Source organism: Lactuca saligna, chromosome 9 (assembly GCF_052625555.1).
Source record: "Lactuca saligna cultivar CGN05327 chromosome 9, ASM5262555v1, whole genome shotgun sequence".
NCBI classification, from domain to species: domain Eukaryota; kingdom Viridiplantae; phylum Streptophyta; class Magnoliopsida; order Asterales; family Asteraceae; genus Lactuca; species Lactuca saligna.
Genome location: NC_136425.1, coordinates 64,110,856 through 64,131,410, shown reverse-complemented (window position 1 = coordinate 64,131,410; position 20,555 = coordinate 64,110,856).

Genomic DNA, 20,555 nt, shown 5'->3' with positions numbered 1-20,555 from the left:
AATATGGTAAGTTATACTTGAAGTAAATAATAGTGGTGCAGCTTCCTTTAGTATTAGATACTTATTTACTTCGGGATATTAACTTTATCTGTTGTTTAGTGTTTTAGTGCGGTTATAGTGTATTTCTTGTAGGTTACCAATAGTGTGAGTAATAGCGGACCCCCATGACCTTCCCGGTCATGTATAGTGTAGTGGAGTAAAGGCATCCCTGGACCTGTGCGGCTCGGACTGAAATTAACAGTCGGGATGTAATAGCGTCTGCCCCGTATAGATCTATACATATAGTGTCGTCTTCCTATCGGAAAACTTCGGGCGTAGTGCGTAGCGAATAGAGTATCTCGTAGTGGGTTAATGAGTTATCTCATGATTAGTACTTTCTCTTGTATTATAGTGTAGTAGTCTTTTGTATAACTCCTATTGTATTCTCTTATCAGTGCATAGTTTCATAATAGAGAGAATTATAGTAGTGTAGAGTAGTAGTTTAAACGAGTGATAGAGACCTTAACTATACCTATTATAGTTAACTTAGTGTGTGTGGTTCTAGTCAGGTTAGTGATTTAGGAATCTAATGAAATAAGAAATACTCGTAATCCGTACTAATATACGAGATATATAACTAAGAAATCAACTACAGTCGGACGGATAACCACTACCATAAGCCCACAATCAAACAAGAACAGGAAATAAGGTGAGCTATTGGTCCTAAGTCCTTCAAGTCTTACTTATATAAATATATCAGTATGGTTACATTTTTATAGGGAGATTTATTAAATAAAGTATTGTACAAAAGAAACATTTAAAACTTGTTTGTTTATCCAAAATAGTTTTGAAATCAAATGATTTATTTATAAGGCATAGGGATAAATCACATGTGATTTGAACTACAGGTAGTGAATCACATGTGATTAATTCTGTAACATAAATAATTGTCTTGTATAACTTTTCATAAACATGTATATTCAACTTGTATCTCCTCCCTAAAACATATAAAACATTTGAAAGGTTCATTAAGGAATGAGTCCTTGTTTTCTATGATTTTTAGCCTCTAAATACAATGAAGTATGTTTAGAATAAGATAGGGAATGAGTCCTTACGTTTGGAAGCCGGAATTTGCGGTTTTGGAGTCGGGTTCGGGTCTAGAGAGAGAAAGTAGTGAGAGAGAGTGAAGGTGTGGTAAAAGAGTTCAAATGTAGTGCCCATTTGTTTATATATGTCTCGGGTATTGCACCCGATACACGGCTATCCGATGCCAAAGTTTAACGGGGTTAAAACTTTTAACCCGGGTGAAGTGGTTGAAAAGTAATATAACTCTATTTAGTTAAACGGGGTTAACATTTACAAGTTATAATTACTTATGGTAATATCGGGACATATAAATAACTAGATATTTGTTTATTGACGACTCCAAACATTACAGAAAATAACATATAGTGACGCATTCCGTTAGTGAAATGGGATTTGTAACTGCAGTATATTTGGGGTCGTCACATCATCCCCCCGTTAGGGGAATTTCGTCCCGAAATTTAGAATTCATACAAATAAGAATTACAGTACTACTATGCGAAGAGATGGGGATATTTGAGTTTCATTTAGTCTTCGTGCTCCCAAGTGAATTCCGGTCATCGTTTGGCGTTCCACCGAACTTTCACAATTGGGATACGGCTTTGTTTCGTTCATTTTACTTCCCGATCCATAATCTCTGTAGGCTCTTCCACGAAGTTGAGGCTCTCATTGACTTCAATCTCGTCGAGGGGAATTACGAGTGTCTCGTCTGACAGGCATTTATTCAAGTTCGAGACGTGGAAGGTAGGGTGTATGTTGCTTAGCTCGTGAGGTAGGTTGAGTTTATAAGCTACGGGGCCGATTCTGGAGAGAATATCAAAAGGCCCTATGTACCTTGGGTTCAACTTTCAATGCTTTCCAAAGCGTATCGTGCCCTTCCAGGGCAAGACCTTCAACAGGACTCGATCTCCCACCTGGAATTCCAAGGGTTTTCTTCGTTTGTCGGCATAGATTTTCTGTCGATCCCTAGCGGCTTTTAGTCGTTCACGTATCTATAGAATTTTCTCGGTCGTCTCTCGAATGATCTCCGGACCAGTGAGAGAGCTGTCAGGAACTCTTCCTTTAGCTAGCTGAGTGTCACCCACCTCAGCCCAGCACAGAGGAGATCTGCACTTACGGCCGTAGAGGGCTTCGAACAGAGCTGCCTTGATGCTCGTATGATAACTATTATTGTAAGAAAACTCCACAAGAGGTAAGTGTGTGTCCCATGATTTGCCAAAGTCAATCACACAAGCTTGCAGCATATCTTCTAAGGTTTGGATCGTCCTCTCACTTTGTCCGTCGGTCTACGGATGGTAGGCTGTACTCATGTCCAGCCTCGTCCCTAGCCTCGTCCCTAGTGCCTTTTGCAATGATTGCCAAAACCTTGAGGTGAATCTACTATCTCTGTCTGAGATAATAGATATAGGGACACCATGCAGTCGTACTATTTCTTTAAGGTATGTTCTAGTGAGTTTCTCCATCTTGTCCGTTTCTTTGATGGGTAGGAAATGTGCGGACTTGGTCAACCTGTCAACGATAACCCAAATGGTATCTAATCTACCCACTGTCTTGGGAAGTTTGGTTATAAAGTCCATTGTAATCCGCTCCCACTTCCATTCTGGTATCTCAGGTTGTTGGAGGAGTCCTGATGGCTTTTGATATTCGACCTTGACCTTCGCGCAAGTAAGGCACTTACTCACAAAGGTGGTGATCTCCGCTTTCATGTTCGGCCACCAGTATAGCTTTTTGAGATCCAGATACATCTTATCTGAACCCGGGTGGATGGAGTAACGAGTGTTGTGTGCTTCCCTCATAACCAAGTCTCTGAAACCTCCATGGCGTGGAGTCCAGATTCGTTCCATGAAGTAGTAGGCTCCGTCACCCTTAACCTCTAGATTTTTATCCATTCCGCGCAGGGATTCTCCTGTCACGTTCTCAGGCTTTAAGGCTTCCAGCTGAGCCTCTTTGATCTGTGTAGATAGATGCGAATGGATAGTCATTGTCAACGACTTGGTCCTTCGACCGGAATATTCCTTTCTACTCAGGGCGTCAGCTACTACGTTGGCTTTCCCCGGATGATATCTAATTTCACAGTCATAATCGTTAAGTAGCTCGACCCATCGACGCTGTCTCATGTTGAGTTATTTTTGGTTCAGTATGTGTTGAAGGCTTTTATGATCAGTGTACACCACACTCTTTGTCCCGTACAAGTAGTGTCTCCAGAGTTTTAGTGCGAAGACAACCGCTCCTAACTCGAGGTCGTGAGTAGTGTAGTTCGCCTCATGGGTCTTTAGCTGCCTTGAGGCATAGGCGATAACCTTACTTCGTTGCATCAAGACACAACCGAGCCCCTGATTGGATGCATCACAGTATACAACAAAATCTTCTGTCCCTTCGGGAAGGGATAATACTGGTGCGGTGCATAGGGCTCGCTTCAGGGTCTGGAATGCCTTAACCTGTTTCTCTTCCCAGTCGAAAGATGTGACATCCCCAAAATCTCGGCCCGAAAAGACCGATTTCATTTATGCTTTTTAAAATAATTTTCAGAGTAAATCCTTTTAATTTTAAAAGAGATGCGGAATTTGTTCCCAAAAACAAAACATGATAAAATAGATATTTATCAAAACATTTCATAAAGAAATATGATTTTATTTCATAATCAAAAGTCGGGATGTCATGTTCCGATACAGATCATAAAGCATAAACGATAGCATTACAAGTCTTTCAACAAATATATACATATACAGACTTGTAAACAAAACAGCTTGATGTTCGCCCATCTTAAGCTCTTGCGCCACTTCCTGTAAAATAAATCAACTGAGTGGGTCAGGCTTGGGAGCCTGGTGAGCATATAGGGTTTTCAACCCACAATAAATAATTAAATTAATTATTATCAACCAACAATAACCCAGTTACCCATTCCCGTTATTCTCACTTTATGTCCCTAAAATAACTAACACAAGGGACCTAGTCTAAGAATATTTCATCGGGGCGACTACACATGCTTCGGGGGTTCCTCAGCAATATAAGTCAAATAAGGCAACCATGGGGGGATGGAATAGAGCGAATGAACACCCAAGTTCATTAACACCTACAGGTTATGAGCCTGCTAGCGTTCCACTGGACTGTCTAGAAAAGTCCGTGGTCGTCATCTAAATTCCGCTAGATGACTGGATCAAAACAACATCGAGGCCTCTCATCTGTTTATTACACACCAACTATTTATCCATATTCTACCCAGCATATTAGTAGATAAAATATACATTTTTATACGTAGTTTCATAACCTGTATAGCATGCTCAATCAAAACATTTTTCACATAACAGATGAGGCACACACACATAACACGTATTTCATAGAGAAATAATCAGATCTATAATATAGAAGAGAGTGAGTATACATTCACATATATAACAACCAAATATATACACATAGCACGTATTTTATATAAAATACTTCATAATATTGTGTTGGAATGAAAGTAACTACACACTCACTTGATCAGAAGATGATCGGGCAGCACTACGGCTTGCAGAAGAGGTGTTTCTCCGTAGATCTGGAAGATCTTCACAAAACCGGGCTCCTCGCAGGCAGCGTTTCGGCTCGGGAATAACGCTCTTCGGGATTCTCGGGGCTTCGGATCTTGCTTCGGGGCTCGGGAATATTACCGGGGCTTCGGGGTATAAACGACATGCAAAACGAGGCAAAACTTAGAGAGAGAGAAGAGTTTGAACAAGAGAAAATGGCTGAATTCGAGTTCTATTTATAGGCTGCTGGGTCTGGGATTACGCGGGGCGTACTCGGGTTACGCGGGGCGTACTTTGACGTCACTGCGTGCGTCGACTGGTGGCACTCGAGTATTGGTCAGACAAGTTGCATCCGACTGAGTACGCGGGGCGTACTCAAATTACGCGGGGCGTAATTGACTTGTCAAACTTCTAAATTGTGTAACTTTCGCATACGAGCTCCGTTTTCGACGTTCTTTATATCCACGCGAAGGTCAGACCATACTCTACAACTTTCATTTAGAGTCCATTGGCTAATTTTGACTTTTATTTTTATTATTTATTTTTAGAAGGCCGGGACAGAAAAACTTCGTTATAAATTCATAACTTCTTCGTCTGACGTCCGTTCTCGCCTAACTTTTCATCGTTTCGCTACTAACAATGAGATCTTCGATTCTCATTTAGATTGTTTCGGCTAAAAACCGCTCGATCTCAAATCGAGTATTCGGGCTGCATACTGCTAAGTCGAAACTTTAGAAAAATCATAACTTCCTCATAAGAAGTTAGATTTGGGCGTTCCTTTTATGCACGCTCTCGGTTTAAGGAAATCTACGAATTTCGTTTAGATCGCTAAGGCTAAATATCGTTCTATCTTAAATTCATATTTTACGTCACTCGGCGTCGTGCCGGTTCTGTCTCGAAACTTCGACAGGTCATAACTTCTTCGTTATAACTCGGATTTTGGCATTCCTTATATCTCCGAAATCCTTGTTTCGACCACTACAACTTTATTCAAAGATATCGGGCGTATCTCACACTTTAATTTTGACGCTTATTTCATTCTTAATTCATTAAATTATAAAAATCAAGAAAATAAACACATAAATCACATAATTCACATAATTTACAAATAATACATTCTTATTATTTCAAGTTGAGTTACGAAGGTTAACCTAGACTATTACATTGCTAAAAATGGCAAGCCCAGAAACACAGGCGTTACAATTCTCTCCACCTTAGAATGATTCCGTCCCCGGAATCACACATCAACAAACAAATGCGGATAGCGACTCCTCATGTCACTCTCCGTCTCCCAGGTGAGGTTTGGCCCATTCGTGTGTTTCCATCGGACAAGCACTAACTCCACCATCTTACGTCGCAATTTCTTAGTCTTTCGGTCAACAATTGCCTCCGGTTCCTCAATCAACCTTTTGTTCTCATCAATCCTCAACTCTGAAAGTGGAATTATGTCGGGAACTTCCCCCGTGAACTTTCGTAAATAACACACATGAAAAGTGTTATGAATTCCACTCAGTTCTTCTGGTAGTTCGAGCTTGTAAGCATGGTTCCCAATCCTCTGAAGAACTTTAAACGGTCCAATAAACCTTGGACTCAACTTTCCCCTTTTACCAAATCTTATAAGTCCCTTCCACGGCGAGACTTTAAGCAAAACCGAATCCCCAACTTCAAAAGTCATCGGTCTTCGCTTTTTGTCAGCATAATTCTTTTGACGATCTTGAGCTGCTAACATTCTTTCCCTAATTATTTTCAACTTTTCAGCAGTCTGATGAACCATCTCCGGTCCCATAAACTGCTTTTCCCTAGCCTCAAGCCAACAAGATGGCGTACGACACTTTTGTCCATACAAAGCTTGGTAAGGTGCCATCTTAATGCTCGAGTGAAAACTATTGTTGTAGGAAAATTCTACCAACGGTAAATGTTCATCCCAATTACCTAGGAATTCCAAGGTACATGCTCTCAGCATATCTTCAAGTGTTTGTATCGTTCGTTCGCTCTGACCATCGGTCTGCGGATGGTAAGCTGTACTTAAACATAACTTGGTACCCAATTCTTCTTGTAGACTTTTCCAAAATCGCGAGGTGAAACGACTATCACGATCCGACACAATTGTTAACGGAACACCGTGAAGCCTCACAATTTCCTTTACGTAAGAATTCGCAAGCTTTTCCATAGACCATTTCTCCTTGGCTGCTATGAAATGCGCACTCTTAGTGAATCGATCAACGACCACCCAAATCATGTCGTGACCATTCTTTGTTCTGGGTAGTTTAGTGACAAAATCCATGGCAATGTCTTCCCACTTACCCATAGGCACAGGTAAAGGTTCTAAACTCCCGTACGGTTTCTGATGTTGTGTCTTGACTCTCGCACAAGTCACACACTCGGCCACATACTTTGCAACATCAAGCTTCATCGTCGGCCACCAGTAGTAGGGTTTCAGGTCCCTATACATTTTAGTGCTACCGGGATGAATCGAATACATGGTCTTGTGAGCTTCTTCCATCAGAAGATCTCTAATTCCTCCTGACTTAGGTACCCAAATACGATCTTGGAATACCTTCAGTCCATGACCGTTTGTACTAAACACCAACGTTTTACCCAAACGTTCCTCCTTTCGGTCATTTTTCTCAAAAGCTTCCTCTTGAGCTTTCTTTATACTTTCCACAATGGTCGAGACAACTTCAATTCTCAACGCTCTTGGCCTTTTCCTTTCAAGATTGACTTTCCGACTGAGAGCATCAGCAACAACATTAGCCTTACCGGGGTGGTAAAGTATCTCGCAGTCGTAGTCCTTGAGTAATTCCAGCCAGCGTCGTTGCCTCATATTCAATTCCTTCTGATTGAAGAGATATTGGAGACTCTTATGATCAGTGAAAAGTTTACACTTAGTGCCATAGAGGTAATGCCTCCATATCTTCAGAGCGAAAACTACTGCTGCCAACTCCAAATCATGAGTCGGGTAGTTCTTTTCATGCTGTTTCAGTTGTCGAGACGCATATGCTATCACCTTTTCTCTTTGGGTTAAAACACAACCCAATCCAACCCCAGACGCATCGCTATAAACAGCGAAGTCTTCAACTCCTTCGGGTAGAGAAAGTATCGGTGCCTCGCATAGTTTCTTCTTTAGCTTCTCGAATGCTTCTTTATGCTTCTCACTCCAAGCATAAGCAGCTCCTTTGTGGGTCAAAGTTGTCAATGGAGTAGCAATCGAAGAAAAGCCTTGGATAAACCTTCGGTAATATCCAGCTAATCCTAAAAAGCTTCGAATCTCCGTGGGACTTTTCGGTTGTTCCCACTTCATTACAGCTTCAATCTTTGCTGGATCAACCATTATCCCTTCCTGGTTGACCACGTGACCCAAGAATTGGACTTCACGAATCCAAAAATCACATTTGGAGAACTTAGCATACAACTTCTCCTTCTTCAAAACTTCTAACACTTCTTGCAAGTGTTTGCCATGCTCCTCCTGGCTTTTTGAGTAAATCAGAATGTCGTCGATGAACACTATCACGGATTTATCAAGGAACGGATTACAAACCCTATTCATTAAATCCATGAATGCTGCCGGAGCATTGGTTAGTCCAAACGACATAACCAAGAACTCGTAGTGTCCATATCTAGTTCTGAACGCAGTCTTCTCTATATCCTGCTCTCTTACTTTCAACTGATGATATCCTGACCTAAGATCGATCTTCGAGAAATAGCTCGAACCTTGCAACTGATCAAATAGGTCATCAGTCCTTGGCAACGGATATCTATTCTTTATTGTTTCCTTGTTCAGCTCTCTGTAATCAATGCACATTCTCATACTTCCATCTTTCTTCTTGACGAATAACACCGGAGCTCCCCAGGGCGATGAACTAGGTCTAATGAAACCTTTGTCCAACAACTCTTGAAGTTGCATCATCAGCTCCTTCATCTCCGTTGGTGCTAATCGATAAGGTGCTTTTGCTATTGGCGTGGTTCCTGGTAGCAAGTATATTCTGAACTCTACTTGTCTATCAGGTGGTAATCCAGGAAGATCTTCGGGAAATACTTCCGGATAATCACACACCACAGGAATACTCTGCATCACCTTCTTTTCCTTCTTAGCATCAATCACGAATGCTAAATATGATGTACATCCCTTGGTCAAACACTTTCTGGCTTTCATTAGGGAAATGATTCCAGAATTCACTCGGCGCTTGTCCCCATACACCATAAACGATTCATTTCCAGGCGGGTTTACTTTAACTATCTTCTTTTTGCATAAAATTTCGGCATCATTGGCGCTGAGCCAATCCATTCCCAACACGATGTCGAAACCATTAAGTTCGATAGGCAATAATTCCTCGTGGAACTTATTCCCATTCAAGTCGATTAAGATGTTTTTCATACGATGGCTAACAGGTACAAACTTGCCACTAGCAACTTCGACTAATAAAGCATTATCTATTCTATCAACAGGCAAAGCTAGTTTTCTACCAAATTCATGCGATATAAAGGATTAGTTGGCTCCAGAATCAAATAAAATTTGGGCAGGCAAATTATTAACGAGAAAGGTACCTGAAGCGACATCAGCTTCATCCTTAGCAGCTTCCAGTGTCATCTGGAATGCTCTCGCCTTCGGCTTTAGTGGAATGTTGGGCTTAGCTGCCTCCTTCTTCTTCGGACAGTCTTTCAAAATATTCCCCTCTTCATTACAACCAAAACACATCCTTTTGTTGTTCGGACATTCATTGGCAAAATGTCCAACCTTTCCACACTTGTAGCAAGTTACATCCTCGCTACATTTCCCGAAGTGCTTTTTCTTACACTTTTTACACCACTTCGCTTCCCCTCCTTTACCCCCACCAAACCTTTTCGAATCAGATTTCGAAAATTTGCTTTTCTTACCGGAACCAGATGTTCCCTCAAACTTCCTCTTCTCACCAACCTCAACCTTGTTGGTGGTTCTCCCCTTTATCATGTTCTCAACAGACTTGGCAGCCCAGATAGCTGCCTCTAAAGTATGTGCCTGACGTACTGGCACCTCATACTCCCATGGGAGTCCCTTCGCATACCGGTCCACCTTCGTCAGCTCGTCTGGAACGATACGAAAGGCAAACTCCATCTTATCGGTGAAGTTATTGGTGTATTCATCAACTGACATACTGCCCTTAGTCAATGTCAGGAACTTGTTCTCCAACTCCAACAGATTTTGAGCTGAGCAGAACTTGCGCTTAAACTACACCAAGAACTCTGCCCATGACAATTGCAGTGGCTCATTAGGGCTCAAAGTCTTCCCTAGAGTGTTCCACCAACGAACGGCTCCACCTCGGAATTGACGCACGTCATAGATGGTTTGCAACTTACCTCTGCAACCACACGTCATGAAGGCTAGCTCCATTTCGGAGATCCAATCCATAACCCCAATCGGATCCTCCTTTCCATTGAAGGTCGATGGTTTGCAAGTCAAAAAGTCCTTGTACTTGCATCCCATTCCATCATTCCTTCCATCGCGGTTATCTTGCCTAACTATCGGTGGGTTGGCTTGACCAACTGATCCACTGAAGTTTCCACCTTCCGAGTGCCCTTCATTTAATTCAGGCTCTTCCACACGAATCGACAGTTCTTCATGATTTTGTTGAAGCAATCGTCTAGTTTCCTCCATCTGATGATCCAACATCGTCTGAATCATCAATTGCACACCAGCCATGGTTATTGGCTCAGGTGCTGCTGCTACAACAGGTCTTTGTTCAATCACTGGTGGTTGATTCCTATTTTCATCAGCATTTCCAACTCCACTTCTTGTTCTCACCATTTTTGATCTACACACCGAATAAGGTGAAATTAGATCCTTATTCACGATAGATATTCAAATCATCCTTATTACTCCGAAACGTTTACATGCTAGTTCTAATATCGTAGACGTACGCTTAGAATCCTACACACATAAGGTTTCTAGATCCGGTCGGCAACAGACCATAGATCCGAACAAATAATATCATATATGGCAACATATAACATTTAGCATATAAAGCATTTTAGGCAACTTTCCTAAAATAAACTAGTGCTTGTGTCTTAAAACATAACAGACACATCTCAAAATTCCACTTAGCATTCTAAGTTTAAGTCTAGAAATCCTACAAATTCCTAGTTCGCTTAAACTAATGCTCTGATACCAACTATGACATCCCCAAAATCTCAGCCCGAAAACACCGATTTCATTTATGCTTTTTAAAATAATTTTCAGAGTAAATCCTTTTAATTTTAAAAGAGATGCGGAATTTGTTCCCAAAAACAAAACATGATAAAATAGATATTTATCAAAACATTTCATAAAGAAATATGATTTCATTTCATAATCAAAAGTCGGGATGTCATGTTCCGATACAGATCATAAAGCATAAACGATAGCATTACAAGTCTTTCAACAAATATATACATATACAGACTTGTAAACAAAACAACTTGATGTTCGCCCATCTTAAGCTCTTGCGCCACTTCCTGTAAAATAAATCAACTGAGTGGGTCAGGCTTGGGAGCCTGGTGAGCATATAGGGTTTTCAACCCACAATAAATAATTAAATTAATTATTATCAACCAACAATAACCCAGTTACCCATTCCCGTTATTCTCACTTTATGTCCCTAAAATAACTAACACAAGGGACCTAGTCTAAGAATATTTCATCGGGGCGACTACACATGCTTCGGGGGTTCCTCAGCAATATAAGTCAAATAAGGCAACCATGGGGGGGATGGAATACAACGAATGAACACCCAAGTTCATTAACACCTACAGGTTATGAGCCTGCTAGCGTTCCACTGGACTGTCTAGAAAAGTCCGTGGTCGTCATCTAAATTCCGCTAGATGACTGGATCAAAACAACATCGAGGCCTCTCATCTGTTTATTACACACCAACTATTTATCCATATTCTACCCAGCATATTAGTAGATAAAATATACATTTTTATACGTAGTTTCATAACCTGTATAGCATGCTCAATCAAAACATTTTTCACATAACAGATGAGGCACACACACATAACACGTATTTCATAGAGAAATAATCAGATCTATAATATAGAAGAGAGTGAGTATACATTCACATATATAACAACCAAATATATACACATAGCATGTATTTTATATAAAATACTTCATAATTGTAACATCCCCCCTCTGGCACGTATCACAATATTGTCCGCTTTGGGCCACTCGGCACGAGGACTTCCCAGGGGGTCACCCATCCCAGTACTACTCCCGCCCGAGCACGCTTAACTGCAGAGTTCTTATGGGATCTGCTGCCCTCACGGCTTTAAAACGCGTTGTGATAGGGAAGGTATCCACACCCCTTATAAGGAATGCTTAGTTCTCCTTCCCAGCCGATGTGGGATCAGATCTAACCCACTTGTGATACGTGCCAGAGGGGGGTGTTACAAATGGTATCAGAGCCAGGGCACGGGTCGATGTGTTCGACATGGACGTCGAACCCTATAATGGGGGGGGGGGGGGGGGGTGAAAGTGGGTTAGATCTGATCCCACATCGGCTGGGAAGGAGAACTAAGCATTCCTTATAAAGGGTGTGGATACCTTCCCTATCACAACGCGTTTTAAAGCCGTGAGGGCAGCAGATCCCATAAGAACTCTGCAGTTAAGCGTGCTCGGGCGGGAGTAGTACTGGGATGGGTGACCCCCTGGGAAGTCCTCGTGCCGAGTGGCCCAAAGCGGACAATATTGTGATACGTGCCAGAGGGGGGATGTTACAATAATATTGTGTTGGAATGAAAGTAACTACACACTCACTTGATCAGAAGATGATCGGGCAGCACTACGGCTTGCAGAAGAGGTGTTTCTCCGTAGATCTGGAAGATCTTCACAAAACCGGGCTCCTCGCAGGCAGCGTTTCGGCTCGGGAATAACGCTCTTCGGGATTCTCGGGGCTTCGGATCTTGCTTCGGGGCTCGGGAATATTACCGGGGCTTCGGGGTATAAACATCACGCAAAACGAGGCAAAACTTAGAGAGAGAGAAGAGTTTGAACAAGAGAAAATGGCTGAATTCAAGTTCTATTTATAGGCTGCTGGGTCTGGGATTACGCGGGGCGTACTCATTACGCGGGGCGTACTCGGGTTACGCGGGGTGTACTTTGACGTCACTGCGTGCGTCGACTGGTGGCACTCGAGTATTGGTCAGACAAGTTGCATCCGACTGAGTACGCGGGGCGTACTCAAATTACGCGGGGCGTAATTGACTTGTCAAACTTCTAAATTGTGTAACTTTCGCATACGAGCTCCGTTTTCGACGTTCTTTATATCCACGCGAAGGTCAGACCATACTCTACAACTTTCATTTAGAGTCCATTGGCTAATTTTGACTTTTATTTTTATTATTTATTTTTAGAAGGCCGGGACAGAAAAACTTCGTTATAAATTCATAACTTCTTCGTCTGACGTCCGTTCTCGCCTAACTTTTCATCGTTTCGCTACTAACAATGAGATCTTCGATTCTCATTTAGATTGTTTCGGCTAAAAACCGCTCGATCTCAAATCGAGTATTCGGGCTACATACTGCTAAGTCGAAACTTTAGAAAAATCATAACTTCCTCATACGAAGTCAGATTTGGGCGTTCCTTTTATGCACGCTCTAGGTTTAACGAAATCTACGAATTTCGTTTAGATCGCTAAGGCTAAATATCGTTCTATCTTAAATTCATATTTTACGTCACTCGGCGTCGTGCCGGTTCTGTCTCGAAAATTCGACAGGTCATAACTTCTTCGTTATAACTCGGATTTTGGCATTCCTTATATCTCTGAAATCCTTGTTTCGACCACTACAACTTTATGCAAAGATATTGGGCGTATCTCACACTTTAATTTTGACGCTTATTTCATTCTTAATTCATTAAATTATAAAAATCAAGAAAATAAACACATAAATCACATAATTCACATAATTCACAAATAATACATTCTTATTATTTCAAGTTGAGTTACAAAGGTTAACCTAGACTATTATATTGTTAAAAATGGCAAGCCCAGAAACACAGGCGTTACAAAAGATACACCTTTTTGCGTTAGCATAGTGAGAGGCTTCGCAATCCGAGAAAAGTTTTGGATGAATCTACGGTAGTAGCCAGCGAGGCCTAGAAATTGACGAATTTCCGTAGGCGTCTTTGGTGCTGACCAGTTCTCAATGGCTTTAATTTTGGAGGGGTCCACGTGGATTCCCTCTTCACTAACTACGTGTCCTAGGAATTCGACTCTTTGGATCCAAAACTCGCACTTAGAGAACTTCGCATATAACCTTTCGGATCGCAACTTTTCCAGGACTCGTCGTAAATGGTCCCTGTGTTCTTCCTCTCTCCGAGAGTAGACGAGGATATCGTCAATGAAGACGATGACGAACTGATCCAGGTATGGACGGCACACCCTATTCATCAAGTGCATGAATACTGCGGGGGCGTTAGTCAGTCCAAAGGGCATCACTACAAACTCAAAATGCCCGTAGCGGGTTCGGAAGGCTGTCTTCGGAACATCTTCCTCAAGCACCCGTAACTGATGATACCCAGATCTAAGATCAATCTTGGATAAGTAACTTGCTCCTTGTAGTTGGTCGAATAGATCGTCGATACGAGGGAGAGGGTAGCGATTTTTAACCGTGAGTTTATTGAGTTCCCTATAATCGATGCACATCCGAAACGATCCATCCTTCTTCTTCACAAACAAGACCGGAGCTCCCAAGGTGAGAAGCTCGGTCTTATAAAGCCCTTGCTGAGCAGTTCGTTGAGTTGACCGGATAGTTCTTGCATTTTAGCGGGCGCTAGACGGTAGGGCAACTTAGCTACGGGGGTAGCTCCTGGGACTAGATCGATTCTGAACTCAATCTGACGTTTGGGAGGTAGGCCGGGAAGATCCTCCGGGAAGACATCAGGGAAATCGCATACTACGGGAATGTCTTTTGGATCTTTTGATTTCTGGTTAGGGTCGACGACGTGGGAAAGAAAGGCGCGATATTCCTTGCGTAAGTATTTCTGAGCCTGAATACTGGAGATGATACGAAGACTCGTACTCGGCTTATCTCCATATATCAATAGGGGTTCGTGATTCGGGAGGTTCAGGCGAATGGCTTTGTCGGAGCATAGGATATCGGCGCGATGAAGACTCGACCAATCCATACCAACAATGACATCGAAATTTTTGATTGAGACTAGTATAAGATCGATTGGAAATGAGTGATCGTCTAACATGAGAGTGCAACCTATGTAGATCTCATTAGAGCCTTCTGTTTTCCCATTAGCCATTTCTACGAAGAATATTTCTTTTAGTGGTTGAGGGGTTTGTTTGAGTAAGTGTTTAAAGTTATGATTTACGAAGCTTCTTTCTGCACCACTATCATATAAGACACAGGCATAGGAGTTGTTGAGAAGAAACGTACCCGTGACTACCGTGGGATCCGCTACCGCTTCATTGTGACCGATAGCGAGTAACCTTCTAGTTCCCCCAACATTTGTAGCCTTCGGACAATTCTTCTTGAAATGACCAGCTTCGCCGCAGCCATAACACATCGAGGTCACTCCCGAACCCGGAACTTGAGAAATAGGTTTGGGAGGGGCTTTGCAGAATCGGACAGTATGGCCTTTTAGGCCGCAGTTGGAACACTGCAATTCACGGCAGCGGTCGTTGTGGTGGAAAGGGCACTTGGGACACTTGGGTAGATTCCTGCTATAAGCTTTTGGCGGGGTTGGTGTGGCTGGAGTGGCTGGGATAGTGGCAGCATGGACCGCCACAATTTGCTGGTCCTTTGAGGAGGTTTGAGTTTTCTTGCCCTTCTTCTTATCCCATCGTTTCCTCTTTCTATCAGATGAAGCGGATGGTGTAGTGGTTGTTGTAGTTGTTGTTGCTGGAGTGGAGGAGATTTCGTGGTTGATCAGACTCTGGGCCAATTCCTTGGCGCTGTCAAAAGTGGTAGGGCGTGAGGCTAGAACATTTCCCCGATATGGGGGCACTAAACCCCATATGTACCGTTCAATCTTCTTGCTTTCGGACGGGATCATGTTGGGACACATAGCCGCCAAGTCGCAAAACCTGGCCGTGTAAGCTGTTATGTCAGTTCCTTTCATCTTGAGGTTCCAGAGTTCTTCCTCAAGTTTCTGAACTTCACCTCTAGGGCAGTATTCCCCTCTCATGAGGTCTTTTAGAGTGTCCCAGCCCATGGCATTGGCTGTGACCAAGGAGAGTGAACTGACATGGCCGTTCCACCATGTCAAGGCCCTGTTAGTGAGGGTAGTAGTAGCGAATTTGATTTTTTCTCTCCTCGGGGCAAGAGCACATTTCAAATACAGCTTCGGTTCTTTCGAACCATTGGGATAATGCTAGAATTCCTCCAGTACCGTCGAAGAAGGTAGGTTTACAGTTCATGAAATCCTTATAAGTGCATCCCTGCACCCTTTGATGGACTTCACCGAACCTGGAGTTACCACCGCTCGCGTCCCCAGAGTTCATTTGGACCATGGCTGCTGTCACAGCCACGGTCACTGCTGTTTGGAACAACACCGGGTCGATTGCGGAGGAGGAGGTGGTGGAGGAGGGGTTCGAGTTGCGGGTCTTCCTCTGCTGGGACGCTTTCGTGGAGGCATCCTTCACTGGAAGATCATAGAAATGATAGCAATAGTAAGAGCCTATTGCGAATATGAATAGAGTGTTTTGTGGATTAAATCAACATAATCCAAGATCAGAATGAGAGTTATAGCAATAGAGAAATCAACTACCAATATACTAGTATTAATGATGCAACACAAGTTCATGAAAATTGACCTAGCAGTAGGTCTTACATCATACCATAGAGAAAATGTTGGCAGTTTAGAGGTTTAACTAGAGTACTTTCAAGCTAGGAATGTTTACAGATAATAGACCTACGGAACATAGAGAGAAAAGGCTAATCCTTTAAACAAAAGATTGAGGTAACTAGACGTCTTCTACTGGTGACGGTTACTTGTTGGGCGAATCCTCAGATCCGCTAGCTGACGCATAACTTCTTGAAGGTGTCGATCATGAGTCCTTTGGCATGTACGAAGTTCCCTAATTTCGGCTCGGGATGCAGCCAGCTGATGCTGCAGAGCCTCGTTGGTCCTCATTGTCCTGTCCATGGTTTCTTCGAGTTGACGGATGCGAACCGTGTTGAGATTCGAGTTGGCATCCACTTCTACAACTCGACCTATAGCAGCTTGACCTTGCTCGACATTCCTGGCAATCCTTCAGATCATGATGGGCAGAACCCGATCCGCTGATCCTCCTTAACTTATGTTGTAGAAGCTTCGGTCTCCATTGTATGGCATGGGCTGACCCTGCTCCTCGCTCCATCTGTGCAGGGATATGGCCCACATAGGAGTGGGACCCTAAAATGTCGGACTGGGGTTGGGGTTCGGAGCTCCGGAAGGTAGGTTATTAACTTCTGGCTCGGAGTCGGAGTTATCCGAAAAGCCTTCTGCTCGGTGGTCATCCAGAGGGATTGGGTGATCGTCGTCCGACTCTTCGTTGAGCCATCCTCCATTGCCCTGGTTTGGGTAGTATGGGTCGCCTGGAGGGTGGAAGCCAGCCATGATATCTATGCGAGAAAAGGGAAAAGAAGATTAATAGGCGCACTAACCTAAATTACTTATAAGATGATCGTCACAAGTTAGACCAATACTTGCATAATGCATACTAATTACATGTGACCAGGGCGGGATAGCCTGTCGAATAAGTGACCCTAACTCTAAATCCACAACCAAACAAGGAACAGGAAGTAAAGCAAAGATCATAGATTCTAAGTCTATAAAGCCCTAGTCACATGTAACCAGAAAGTATCCATTTAGAAACTATTGCTCCATCAGTAACGACCCTTTTTAGTTCTCACACATGTATGTTTTAGAGGTACAGAATACTCTTATAGTATTCTTATGCTAACGTTATTGTGGTAGTGTTGGTAAGTTTTAGACTTGTTGTAACACCACAACCAAGCTTAGGCACATGCTAGTCACTCCCAGGAAAACGTAGTTGATCAGGCTACATCCCCCTAAATGTGACTATATGTCTCTAAGCCCAATCGTGCTATCCAACAATCTTAATACTTTTGTTTTGTTCTAGGATGATACTGACTTCTGTGTTTTATAGTGATGTATGTATATATATATACTTAGTTAAATCTTTTAGATACTTAACAGTATATATTCTTGGTCAGAGTGTTTATAGTTCGTATATCTTTTATAGGTTGATATACTTGATTCACTATAAACAATGCTCTGATACCAATCTGTCACACCCCAAAACCGATAACGGCGGAATACGTTTCGGGGTGGAGGACGTAGTGTACGGTATCATCATAATTGCATAATAGTAAAAGCAAGAAACATACAACCATTTCATTTACACAGTGAGTGTATTTACAAGTGTGTTTTGTAATGTTCAACAAACACCAAAAGTAAACAAAAATAAGAGATGGGTCTTGCATGCTCCATCTTCTCCAAAAATGTAGCAGTCGTACCTGTCTATCTTTGACCTGAAGATCCAAGTTATTTTGAAAAGAATATCAGCATAAAGCTGGTGAATTCATAAGAGTTTAGTGTGAATTCTTATATAAAAAGCATTAGAATTGATAGTATGAAAGTTGAAGTTTACAGTCATAAGTAGTAGTAAAACCTAGAAAATCCTATATTTTCCAGAAATGTATAATAAGTGAAAACCTTTAAGAAATATGACATTTTCATCTTTGAAAACATTTAACGTGGAAGTATAATAGTGACTCACCAATAAGTAAAGCAATATGGTAAGTTATACTTGAAGTAAATAATAGTGGTGCAGCTTCCTTTAGTATTAGATACTTATTTACTTCGGGATATTAACTTTATCTGTTGTTTAGTGTTTTAGTGCGGTTACAGTGTATTTCTTGTAGGTTACCAATAGTGTGAGTAATAGCGGACCCCCATGACCTTCCCGGTCATGTATAGTGTAGTGGAGTAAAGGCATCCCTGGACCTGTGCGGCTCGGACTGAAATTAACAGTCGGGATGTAATAGCGTCTGCCCCGTATAGATCTATACATATAGTGTCGTCTTCCTATCGGAAAACTTCGGGCGTAGTGCGTAGCGAATAGAGTATCTCGTAGTGGGTTAATGAGTTATCTCATGATTAGTACTTTCTCTTGTATTATAGTGTAGTAGTCTTTTGTATAACTCCTATTGTATTCTCTTATCAGTGCATAGTTTCATAATAGAGAGAATTATAGTAGTGTAGAGTAGTAGTTTAAACGAGTGATAGAGACCTTAACTATACCTATTATAGTTAACTTAGTGTGTGTGGTTCTAGTCAGGTTAGTGATTTAGGAATCTAATGAAATAAGAAATACTCGTAATCCGTACTAATATACGAGATATATAACTAAGAAATCAACTACAGTCGGACGAATAACCACTACCATAAGCCCACAATCAAACAAGAACAGGAAATAAGGTGAGCTATCGGTCCTAAGTCCTTCAAGTCTTACTTATATAAATATATCAGTATGGATACATTTTTATAGGGAGATTTATTAAATAAAGTATTGTACAAAAGAAACATTTAAAACTTGTTTGTTTATCCAAAATAGTTTTGAAATCAAATGATTTATTTATAAGGCATAGGGATAAATCACATGTGATTTGAACTACAGGTAGTGAATCACATGTGATTAATTCTGTAACATAAATAATTGTCTTGTATAACTTTTCATAAACATGTATATTCAACTTGTATCTCCCACCTAAAACATATAGAACATTTGAAAGGTTCATTAAGGGGTATGAACTCACCTGAATTCGCGTAAATCGGATGAATCGGGTAAATAGGGTAAAAGTGTCGGTTGAGCGTTTTGTTCCAAATAATGACTTGTGCACCTTTTAGGACCCTAATTTCATATGAAAATATGTGTTTTACAAGAAATTAATCATTTTATGCTTTCCATTTAAGTATTTAGGCATTCTAACATCAATTCGGGGTTTTAGGGCCTAGAAGGGGTTCCCGGGAGTGGTATAAGGCCAAGAGGGGTTTACGGAGAAGTCCATGAGTTCACTCCCTTGGAGTTTACGGCCCAAAGGCCACTCCTTGGGAGTTTACGGCCATAATCCCCCTAGGCTTGGCCGTAAACTCAAGTGGTCCTCCAAAATTGCAAGTTAAGGCCTTATTTCACTTCCCTAATTTCCTAGCAAGTATTTTGAACTAATTTGGAGGGTTTAAACCCTCATTTAGGGACATTTTGGGGAGTTTACGGCCAAGGCTTGTGCTTAGGCCGTAAACTCCATTTTGTTCTTCAAAATGTATGTTTAAATGGTCCAAAACACACTCCTACATCTTAAATAAATTTATGAAGGCCTTGTGTGGAGTTTTGATGCATTTTGACATAAAATTTGGGGAGTTTATGGCCCAAGTATAGTCTTGTCCATAAACTCTTATTTTGGCTTCAAAATGAGATGTTTAATGGTACAACACACTTCCATTCCCCTTAGATAAATGCTAGATGACCTTAGGTGAAGTTTTAGGGGCATTTTGGAACATTTATTGGGTGTTTACAGCCTAAGCATAAGCTTGGCCGTAAACTCCTCTTTTTGCCTCTAAATGGTGTTGTTTGATGTACTAAAACATTTCCAAGGTTCATAGCTAATTTACTCCATTCCCTAGATGAGTTTTTGGGACTTAAATCCAAGGTTTTTGGGTGTTTACGGCCTAAGCATAAGCTTGGGCCATAAACTCCTTTTTAGGCCTCAAATTCTTATGTTTTAATGTCCAAACTCCCCTAGGTAAATCCCTTAATTAGTATATAAGCTTAAAGGAAGGAAAAATGGGACATTTGGCAAGGTTTTAGGTGTTTACGGCCTAAGGGGCTTCTTAGGCCATAAACTACCTTTTGATCCTTGTTTTCTATGATTTTTAGCCTCTAAATACAATGAAGTATGTTTAGAATAAGATAGGGAATGAGTCCTTACGTTTAGAAGCCGAAATTTGCGGTT